Below are 11283 nucleotides of genomic sequence, written 5' to 3'. Positions count from 1 at the left end.
AATCGAGTCGACGAAATCCTACGCAGATAATCGACGACGCAAGTTAGAATTCGAGATATGAGATTGGGTATTCCTAAAGGTCTCACCTATGAAAGGAGTGATGAGGTTTTTCAAGAAGGGTAAGTTAAGCCCTTGATATATTGGGCCATATCAGATCATTCGTACTGTGGGTAAGGTGGCCTATGAGCTAGCATTGCCTTCTGAATTGGAGTCTGTACATCCGGTATTTCATGTGTCTATGTTTCACAAATGCATTGGGAATCCTTCCAGAGTAGTACCAGTAGATGATATCCGGGTGGTCGGCGGTTATCATACGAAGAGGTTCCAGTGGCTATATTGGACAGATAGGTCCTTCGGTTGCGAACCAAGAATGTAACTTCCGTTAAAGTGTTGTGGAGGAATAAGAATGTTGATGAAGTGACTTGGGAAGCGGAAGAAGCAATGAAGATTAAGTACCCGCATTTGTTTCCAGCAATATAGGAGGTTCAGTCTGAGGCATCACCTCCCCTGGTATTATTTCATTTTCAGTTATCGTGATTGGGCGTGTGAGGCCATAGTATTGTATGTTACAGTATGTGGCCCTGTGTGGTAGTATTTTGGGTTGTTGTGTGCAGGTTGGGTTGTATATTTACAGGGAAAACTCTGCCAAAATTTTTATAACCCATGATTATTTGAACATTCGAGGAAGAATGTTCCCAAGGGGGGAGAATGTTATACCTCTCGTTTTCGTCATAGGAGAACCTATGGTTTCCTAATCGGGTATGCCTTTGGAATAGAGACCCGTGTCCAAGTTTTGGAGATAGAAAGTGTCTTACCGTATAAAGGTACCAGCAGGTGTTCCTGGCAATTAACAGGATTAGAAGTTGAACCAATCGAATCGACGCGATCTGAACTGAACCGGAGAAATCTGCAGACACCAGTCATCATCGATGGGGCCGTCGACATGTTGATGGGCCGTCGTTAATGCGGCATCGATGGGCTTCTGCAGCCTTGAATCTGCAGGCGCAGGTCGACGGAGCACGTCGACGGGTCGTCGACCGGCACCGTTGTAACTTTTTAACTTCCAAGTATAAATATATGACCCACGACTTTATTTCTCATTTTCCTCCATTCCAAATCAGAGAAACCCTAGTATTTTCTCTCCCAACATTTTTCATCATTATTAGTGGAGATTTGGTAAGATTCGAGCCTCGTGAACCCGTGCTTGTCAAGAAAAAGGTTGTTTCTAGGGTTTCTTCAAGTTGGAAAGCTTAGGAAGTTGGAGTTGAAGTTGATCCTTGGAATCTTAGGCCTCTAATGATTTCTACCCTTGTATTTAAGTTAATTAGCAAGGATTTTAGTGGTTTTAAGCGAAGAGAGGGTATTTGTGGAAGTGGTAAAGTCAATGAAGGTTAAGATAGTGATTTAGCTATTTTAAGAGATGATTGGGAATAGATTTGAGTATATTTTTATATATAAGTGTTGTTATTGTTGTCGTGATTGATGTTGGATTGAATGGGAAGTTGAAGGGTTGTTAAGCTTATAAGGGAAATGTTGCCCATAATTTGTTAAGCTCTATTCGTATTTAAAACGATTAGCAAGCGAGGTAAATAACCTAATTAAGGCCTACGTTATCTTGATTGTAGACTTACGAGCTCGAGGATTAGAAGTTGGACGATTGGATATAGTTCGAGGTATGTTAAGGCTATCCCTTCTTTCTTTTGGCATGATTCTATAATATGAACCAACAAGCAAGCAAACGAGCTTCCATATTACTGTACGCTTAGAAGCATTAGGAGTACTTTAGTCTTTGATGCCTCTATACCCCGATTATGATTGCTCCTTCTAGTCATGGGTCCAGTTTATGTACATAGTTATTCATGCATTACATTCATTTACATATATTCATATGCATATTGACCCGTGACCAGAAGGCGTTATATACGCGTATATTATATGTATATGGCGTATGAGGGAAAAGCGGGAAGGCTTTATATACGCATTACCACCTGAGCAGCTGGTGCACAGTGATGATGATATTGATGATGGCCGCAGAGAGGCCGATGGGATATGAGATATGGATCCGGCTGAACATTCCTCGGCACTATGACATGCATGAGCATGATTACCATTGAAAGTATGCATACTATACGCCCACAGAGGCATTGTCAGTTATACAGACTTATGCAGATGCATACTGATACTAGTTCGTACAGATTCATGCAGACACTCATTTCAGCTTATGAGTTTCGGATTTCATTCATAACTCTTACTTATATGTTGCTCCTATGCTTTACATACTCAGTACATTATTCGTACTGACTCTCCGTTGCTCGGGGGTTGCATTCATGCCGCCGAGTTCGAGTGAACCGACAGGTGGTCCAGCTTAGTAGGACTTCTATCCAGCAGTGGTCAGTGCGCTCCATTGATCCGGAGCTGCAGTATATTTTGGTATGCTAGCCTTTTGAGATATATATGCACATGGGTATGACGGGGCCCTGTCCCGTCCTTTCTACAGCTTTTATTCCAATAGAGGTCTGTAGACAGATGTATGTATCAGTTAGATGATGTAACCTTGTCGGCTTCTATTCTTTTGTGTATAGTATATGTAGCCCGGCCTGGGGTTTTGCATTGTTCTTAAAAGACGTTTATGTATATACAGATTGTTTAGAGTTCATGATGTCGCCTATTTATGAGATCAGTTTAAGTCATTCATGGGCCCTTGATGTTCAGTAAGATTCATATGAGTATATGGGTATTTGGTCGCTAGAGGTCAGACACTCGTCACGACTCATCGGTTTGGGTCGTGACATTTGAAAACAGTAAGCAAATTATCACAAGCACTGTTACACGGAAAGCCACTGCCTTAAAGCGATTTCGGTCCGATTCGTATAAGTAAAGCAACTACTTATGAGTTGCCTACTCTGACGCAGATATTAATGACTTATTTAACTGTTTGAACCCGAATCCATAACCTATAAATTACACTAAGATAATTTTACCGGTACACCAATACTTCCCTTCAATTTCCCTATATATGTTGAATAAAACAGAGTTTCGAATTGTGGATTTTAATTTCCAACTAAGAAAAGAAACAGATTCTGACTCCCATAGCTACATGAGTAGTAGCTCAGTTGAGGGTAACAACATCTTGCATGTGATTAACTCCGTTCATACAAATTGCAATTAACAAAGAGGAAATTATTGTAGCCCCATTCTGAAAAAAATATTTTCTTTTTGCATAGGTTCTTATCCCTGGTGAACGCGTGCGTCGGACGTGCAGTATTATTCCTTTGAAATAAAATAAACTGAGAAAGTGCCTTTCGAAATATATTTCATTTTTAGAGCTGGAGGCCACAATAATGAATAATCACCAATGATTTCCTATTCTCTTTTATGAAATACTATTTGTACCCATGGAATACTATTTCCATTTAGCTTTTCCCAAAAAAACAAACAGGTATGTTATATTCCCTTTGTACCAATGGAGTACTATTTCCATTTATCTTTTCCCCAAAAAAAAAAAAAATGACTACATTGCTATATTTTAAAACAATGTATCGTTGAGCTTTTTATTTGATGGTGAGTTGATTTATTGCCACATAAATAAGACTTGTTTACAATCAGAAGTCACAACTTTAAAAAAAATTACATTTTGTACCCAATCAAATCTGTCACAATTTAGAATATGCTTTTTTATTTGGGAAAATTTCAGTAATGTACAATCCAGCATACAAAATTATATTTATATAGCTATATTTTTATAATTACACCTGTATTGACACTTTTTGACAGTATACAACATTATACAATAATATACAACTTTATGCACCTACTGTATGCAAAGTATAAATCTTGTATAAAAGTGCATAATAATGTATAAAACTAATATACAATATTATACAAAAGGTGTTTATACATGAGAGGGGTTTATACATAATGTATAAGGGGTGTTTATAGGTTGTACAGTGATGGCTCGTGGTGGAGGAGTTGGTAGCTCGTTAGAGATGGAGGAGGAAGGAAAAAATAAAAGGGTGAAAAAGTGGCTATAGCGGGTAATTAAAAAAAGATAGGCTAAACCGGGTAAATATTTTACCATAATTGGCATACAGTGTTATTTTCCCTTTTTATTTTACAAATGATAGCTTTTGTAAACAACTCAGTCATACACAATTGATGCCCATTTTTCACAAGTGCATTCGTTTTTTTAGTATCTACACAAAAGTACAATCCAATGTCATAAAGCTTATTTATCTTTGTATTGTTTTTATTGACGAACATTTATATTTGAAAAGACGTCAAGAACTTTTTATTTTAGGGTCGAAAAGGAACTGAAACACTTAAAAAGATCAAACCAGATTTTAAGAAACACAGGACAATTAGGTACAGATCAATAACAAGACTGTACGATTTCTTAACAAATTAAGAAATTAGATAACCGTATTGATAATTAAGCAATGATTGACAAGACTATACAATTAATTTGTTAATTTAGAATTATTAGAAAAATTAGGTATGCAATCTTTTCTTGATAAGCATCCATGGTAGGTTAAAAAAATTTATTCGTATCTTCAGTACTACTAGTATATACCAATGAAAATTGTGCGTAATTAAAATTTTCCTATTTTTCTCACAAGCAGTTGGAGCTAAACCCAACTCCTTAACCACTTCAATAATCTGTGGCTTAGTTTTTTAATCAAATAAAGTTTCAATAATATTCTCCAAAATGATTGATAGCTAAACATAGTTCTTTCTTGCATAATCCCTTTTCTTAGGTGGATGTTCGGTATGTATATGCTTCACATTGCTGGCCAGCGACCACACCAACTTTTGCATATATATCTTATTATTATTTTCAAGCCAGCAATTTATGAAAGACTAAGCTATTAATTACATACACTTCCTTCATATTTAGCTCTATATGATGCTTAACTATCCCCTGGTTTAAAATAGTACAATTACCTCCCTTATGTCAAGGCTTGCAAATGGTCGGTTCAGGGTTAAATTTAGGAGGGTTAGAGACCAAATCAATAAATGGATTATTGTCCAGCCCTGTCCAAAAGTCAGTTAGACTGGTTGGGTAAAAATGGCCTAAATAGGTCATACCCCAACCCATCCAACTCTTACCAAATTTCAATTTCTTTATTTTTTTAATATTTTGTTTAATTATCAAATAAAATTAATGACGCTTTTCTCTCTCTTTATTATGGCTACATATAACATATCAAATAATGTTTGTATTTAAATATTTTGACAAAGTTTTTCAGGGTCAATTTGTGATACATACTTGACCCAAATCAACCCAACTTTTAGATGAGTTGAATTTTGGCGTATCAAGATGAATTAAAAGAACATAGATCGATGGGCTGGGCAGGTCATATATCAATGCTATGATTTTTCTGAAGTAATTTACTGTTGAAAATCTTAATGAGTAATAATAACTAGAAATATTAATCGGAAAATCCAATTTGCCCTTACATTAAGTCGGTGTCATTAAAATAAGTTATTATTCATGCTTTTCTTGTTCAGTATTTCGATTTGGAACTTGAACAAATTTGTAAAGCTAAAGAAATATAGTAGTGTCTGTTTGATGAGACGTACTAGATAACGTGTAAGAGAGCATTGGAAGGCTATTAATTGTGTGTAATAAAAGAATTGCGTGGGAAACAGTATACTCGAAGAAATTGCAGAGAGAAATTAACGTCATTTTTTTTTTGTATAAAAAATCCAATTTGGTTTTATGAAAGTGGTGTTATAGCTAAAGTTCGATTCTCGTCCATCCCTGTTCCATTTCTCTGACCTTCCACACCCCCCCCCCCCCCCCCCCCCCCCCAAAAAAAAAAAAAAAAAAAAGACAGAAAAAGAAAATACTGAATGGTTTGTTTAATTCGCTGGAAAAATAAAATAAAATAAAAGAGTCTATCGAATTGGTGAGGAGTTCAGCAACCGAAATTTTAATATTCTAGATCTATATATCTATGAATGAGGTGTTATAATCAAATTTGGTATACTTCTATAATATACTTTTTCTTACATAGCTGAAGAAATTTGCAACTACGTAGTTGATTTGATTTGGTATGGACTAGGTCAGCAACCGTAATTTTTTATATTAATGTTTTTTTGCAGATAGAGCAAGAGTAGACTAGAACTTGGTTTAACAACTTTTTGTTTCTCATTTGAAGCTATTAATATAAAGAAATAATTTAGAAGGGCGGGTTATAATAAAATGTAATTGTTATATTTGTTACGCAATGATCGATATATTACTAAAACCCCTAACTAATTTTTGCATGATGTAACTTCACGCCTGGACTTTTAATAGAGTACGCTCTCCATTCAGCGCAATAAAAATAAAAACTTGATAAGTGACATTTATGATGATGTCCTTATAATTTCTTCCACAATGTCAACTTAGAAAACAAACATTTAAATATGATTAGTTCTAGAAAAAATGAATTGACCCTAATTTAATAACAAACGAAGACCAAGTACGTTAAATATTCACCCACATCCATGTAAATTTACTATATTTAATTGATTTAATGATGTGAAAGTGTATGTTAATTAATCATAATTAAACATTAAAGGTTTATGTGCAAAAATACATGTCATTCATATATTAAAGTTGCATAAATATCAAGTGCGGATAAATTTTTACTAACCTAGCACCTACAAGAAAAAGAATAAACTAGAGAAAATTTGAATGTGCTAAGAAGTTTACATGGCTTTTGCAATGATTTAAGTTCTATGTAGTCGTTGTCTTAATTTATTTACATATTTTTCCATGATTGAATGTATTAAAAATCCAAAGGGCATTAAACAGAGCACCTCCTTTTTATTCAGCGGGCTATGTCCAAACCGATAAACAAGTGTATAACAGGAGGAGGAAAAGGAAAAAGAAAAAGAAAAAACTAACTTATCTCTTTTTGTAGAATAAGTTAACAAGCAACCAAAGATGGAGTGCCTTTCAAGTTATAATCATTGGTGTATTTGTATGACGAAATTCTTCAAGGAAAAATTGATTATTTTTCAGCACTCAGTATATAGATTGACTATGTACTTTACAGTAATGATTTGATCTTGCTAAGCAATTGTTCCATTGGATCTTGAAACTGACATAGGATAAGGTAATTATTAAGTGATGAAGTATAAAATGACAAAAGTGATCCTAGTATCGCCTAAGCAGTTTAGTCCTTTAAGTTTTATAAAAGTGAGCATTTTTTGTCTCGGCATATATTTATCAAATTTTGGTTGTTAAATTTAACTACAACTTTGAAATGAGTAATATTTAATGGGAACAAACATTTGGAAGTACATTTTTTTGCAGTTCATGTTATTTTTTATCCATTTCAAGAGTCTGGTGTAACTTTTAAGGTGCAATTTCTGTTATTATTTGTTAATATTAGTGTGTCAGGTGTAGTTTTTTATATTTCAGTTTATGTAATTTGGATAAGAATTTTTTCTGGTTAATTTTTTCCACAATTTCGGTTAAATTTAGTAATTAGAGTTTGGTAAATATTTGATGAAAAAAAATCTTTCAAACTTAAAGGGTCAAAAGTGCTCACTTCTGACAAACTTAGGAGCCGTTTGGACATAGTTTGAAACCATGGTTTGAAATCATGTTTGAACATGTAATTTGGATATCTTAAGTTATATGTTCTCTTATAGATATAAAAACCCACAAGTTGTGAAAACTATCAAAACATTCTTTATACAATCTTACCAAAATAGTTAAGTCATAGTTCCTAACAAAATTAATAAGCTACTAGAAGACCTTTCTAAAAAATACAACATCAATTGATCAAACTTTAGTTCAATAAAAAAGAAAATTTAACATGAATAGTAATGAGGTTGGAAGACATAAATAAAGGTTGGTAGACATAAATAAAGTTTGGTGGAAGTTAATGAGGTTGGTAAATGATTGGTGGGAGTAATTGTTAAGAATATCTACTAACTTATGAGTCATTTTTTTTTTACAAAATATAAACTTATGGGTCAAAGTTTCATCTCATGGTTTCAAACCGCATGTTCAAACGCGTACTTAAAAGATCAAAACTACCCGGTTAATACTTAAGGGACTATTTTGAATCTACTATCTAAGATAAAAGGATTATTTTTGTGATTTTCTCCACTTTCGTGCAATGAAATTCTGTGTATTTCAAGAAAGCTAGAATAGGATAAGGTAATTAATAATGAACATTGCTCTCGAAAATCAAGAAAAAAAAAATAGAGAATCTTACATATGCTTGAGGAATAATATTTCTTACTCGCGATCTTTTGGGTGAATCAATAAATTCCAACCCTCTTAACTGTTTCTGCAACTAAAATTAGACCATCATCTTCCTGATCACATGCTGGGTAAAAGTCATTCATGTGACACGATGACCAGTTCCAATGTTCTCTGTAAGTGATGAAGATACATACTGTTGCAAATTTAATCACCACATGTACATTAAAATTCTACAAATGTTCATTTTTCCAAGAAATCCCAGATATGAATATCTTCAAGATCTAAACAAGATAAGTTGGATACTAAACTTAGATTTATTTATCTGCAGTTATGGTAAGTGGCAGTCAGTGGAGAGCAGATTTAATTTATCAAATTGATCGACTAGTAACAACCCCACCCCTCAAAAAAAACAAAAACAAAAAAAGCCTCAACTTTCTTCCTTCATGATACACTTGCAACCCAAGCCACAAATTAATTTATGAATATATAGCATGTTTCTTGATTATACGTTGGAGTTAATAACTGTACCCACTATAAGAAAGTATAGAAATCACAACAAAAAAATTTATATTTGGCAACAACTTAGTTTTATTGTTCGCAAATGACTTTTTTGTTGCCAAAGAATTTAATTTTGTTGCCATAGTATTGATTATTGTAGCAAAAAAGATTTTGGCAACAAAAAAAAAAAAAAAAAAGTTGTTGCACGTTGTTGCAATAACAAGCTTGGAAAAGTTAAATGCAACAAAATATTTTTTTTTGTTAAAAATCTTTTACAACAATAATCAATCTATGATAACAAAAAAATTTTTGTTGTCAAATATATTTTTTCTTGTAGCGACCCCATCATCAGTCAAGGGACATGTTTGGGGTTCCATGGTAATTTTGGCTGAAATAGTTTTCTCCAAGTGTTTTTAAAGAAACACCTCTAGGATTCTGGAACTGTTAACCAAGGCACGATTAAACTATTTTATTCACAAAACTAATGTGAAAGATAAGTAAAACTTAATTTCATATAGAAATATTGTTGTCAGGAAAATAATCTCAATCTGATCTAGATGATAGTCCATTAACTTCAAGATTTATGCATTGCATTTGCTATAGAGGTGATTGGCTCTAGTATTAGTTTGAAAAATACTATTTGATCGGGTTCACTTATAAAAAGTGCTAGTTAGCATATTAGCTAATTAGTTCCTTCACGTGAATTACCTACAAATACACCATTATGTGTAGGGAAAAAAAGTTTTCTTTTGCGGTTCTATATGAGAAACAAACGGCTAGAGTAATTAAATAATTCTACATTTTCTAGAGAATATTTAGGATGTAGTAATCAAGAGATCAAATCGTCTTGTATTAGGTCCTAGATCGGTAATTCAAGTCGTGGTTATAAAGAATTCACTTTTGTAAGAAAAAAAACTTGTAAAAGTAATATTTACATTGAAATTCTTCAAGTGTGAATTAAAGATGGTTAACTGAAAGTTTGTCATCAATCAAATCACATAGAGATGTTAACTGAAAGTGTGTCATCAATCAAATCACATAGAGATGTGATAGAAATATTTTACAGTAACTGCATTCAGTACTTGTGATTGTAATAAAATTAATATTCATTACTCCACTATCTATCTTTTGGCTTGTTTAAGGAGTATAATTTTTAAACAAAAATGTCTGGGCAATAGATTTGATGATTTTTATTTAAAGTCAAAATTGTAAGAAATAAATAAGTACCCATTTGACTTTAAATAAAAATCAGCAAAATATCATTAACAAATCACTTAAATAGGTTGAATGACTTTTCCTCGAAATAAAACACCCATAAGTAGAGTGGTAAAATAAAGTTGAATGACTTTTGGTTAGAAAATAAAGTTGAGTGACTTTACGGGTAAACATCCATAGTGAACATCCATACTTTTGTTGAAAAACGTCCATAGTTGAATATTTGAGATATTATCTCGTCGGACTCGCTATCTTATTGATCAAAAGTAACTGGGGACATGAATGACTAAAATTGATAGTGTAGAATATGATGTTATAACTAGAATAATTTCGAAAAGTGAAAAATACCTAAATATATTGCCAATTTCCAGAAGAATAGTAGGTCTTGGTTTTGAACATGATGGATAACTTGATTGATAGTTCTCCATGAATAGTTTAATGATACAACTGACAATTTAAATCATAATATTACGATTTTGAGTTTAAATGATCTCCTAATCAATGTTGGTTAATTAAGTTTTGTGTTCGATTTGACTGGTAAATTGATAAGATAAGGAGAAAACCAAAACAGGGAATGCTATGAAATTAGGAAACAGAGAAAAGAAAACCCCATGTTTGTAACATGTGAGTAATGTCCCCTTCCCATGTGCATTTATGTACTCCTTCCAATTGCCCCAATTTTCCCCCTTAAATCGTTCTCTTTGATCAGAAAAATTCACAGCCTTGTATTGTATTGTATTGTTCAGCTATATTAATTCAGATTTCAGAGTCATGACTTGGAGATTGGGCCCTTCACTTCATCACTTTTTTGGAGTGCCTTTTCTCTTAAAAGTTGTGTGCCTTTGGGCCTACATTTTGTCACTTCATACATGTTCTATTTAAGAATGAAATTCTTCTTTTCAAGTCATGTAAATGTTTTTAGGGGGTGTTTGTTTCTTGCGGAAAATATTTTCTTGAAAAATAAGTAATTTTTTTAATTTAGTTTTTGATATTTGGTAAGTCAAAAATATTCTCCAAAGTGCTAATGTATAATCTAGGTAAATACTATGGGGTGGGTTGTTGAAGGGTGGGGACGGGACAATCCACGTGAAATGCTATTTGTGAAACTTGTTTTTCCTACTCTTATCAGTGAAATCATTTTTCTGCTATTAAAGAACTTGTATTTCAAAAAAAATATTTTAAAAATATTTTACAAACGAAACATGAAAAAATTGAAAAATAATTTTCAGAAAATATTTACCACCACCCACCATTCCAAGCGCACCCTAAAATCAGCTCTTTCCCTTTTAATTTAATTAATAATCAATGTTCAATGGTATGAGAACAAGGAGTCCGGAACCAAAATGACCCCAAAAAAAAGT

Source organism: Lycium ferocissimum, chromosome 7, assembly GCF_029784015.1.
Source record: "Lycium ferocissimum isolate CSIRO_LF1 chromosome 7, AGI_CSIRO_Lferr_CH_V1, whole genome shotgun sequence".
Taxonomy (NCBI): domain Eukaryota; kingdom Viridiplantae; phylum Streptophyta; class Magnoliopsida; order Solanales; family Solanaceae; genus Lycium; species Lycium ferocissimum.
This window is presented reverse-complemented; position numbering follows the sequence as displayed.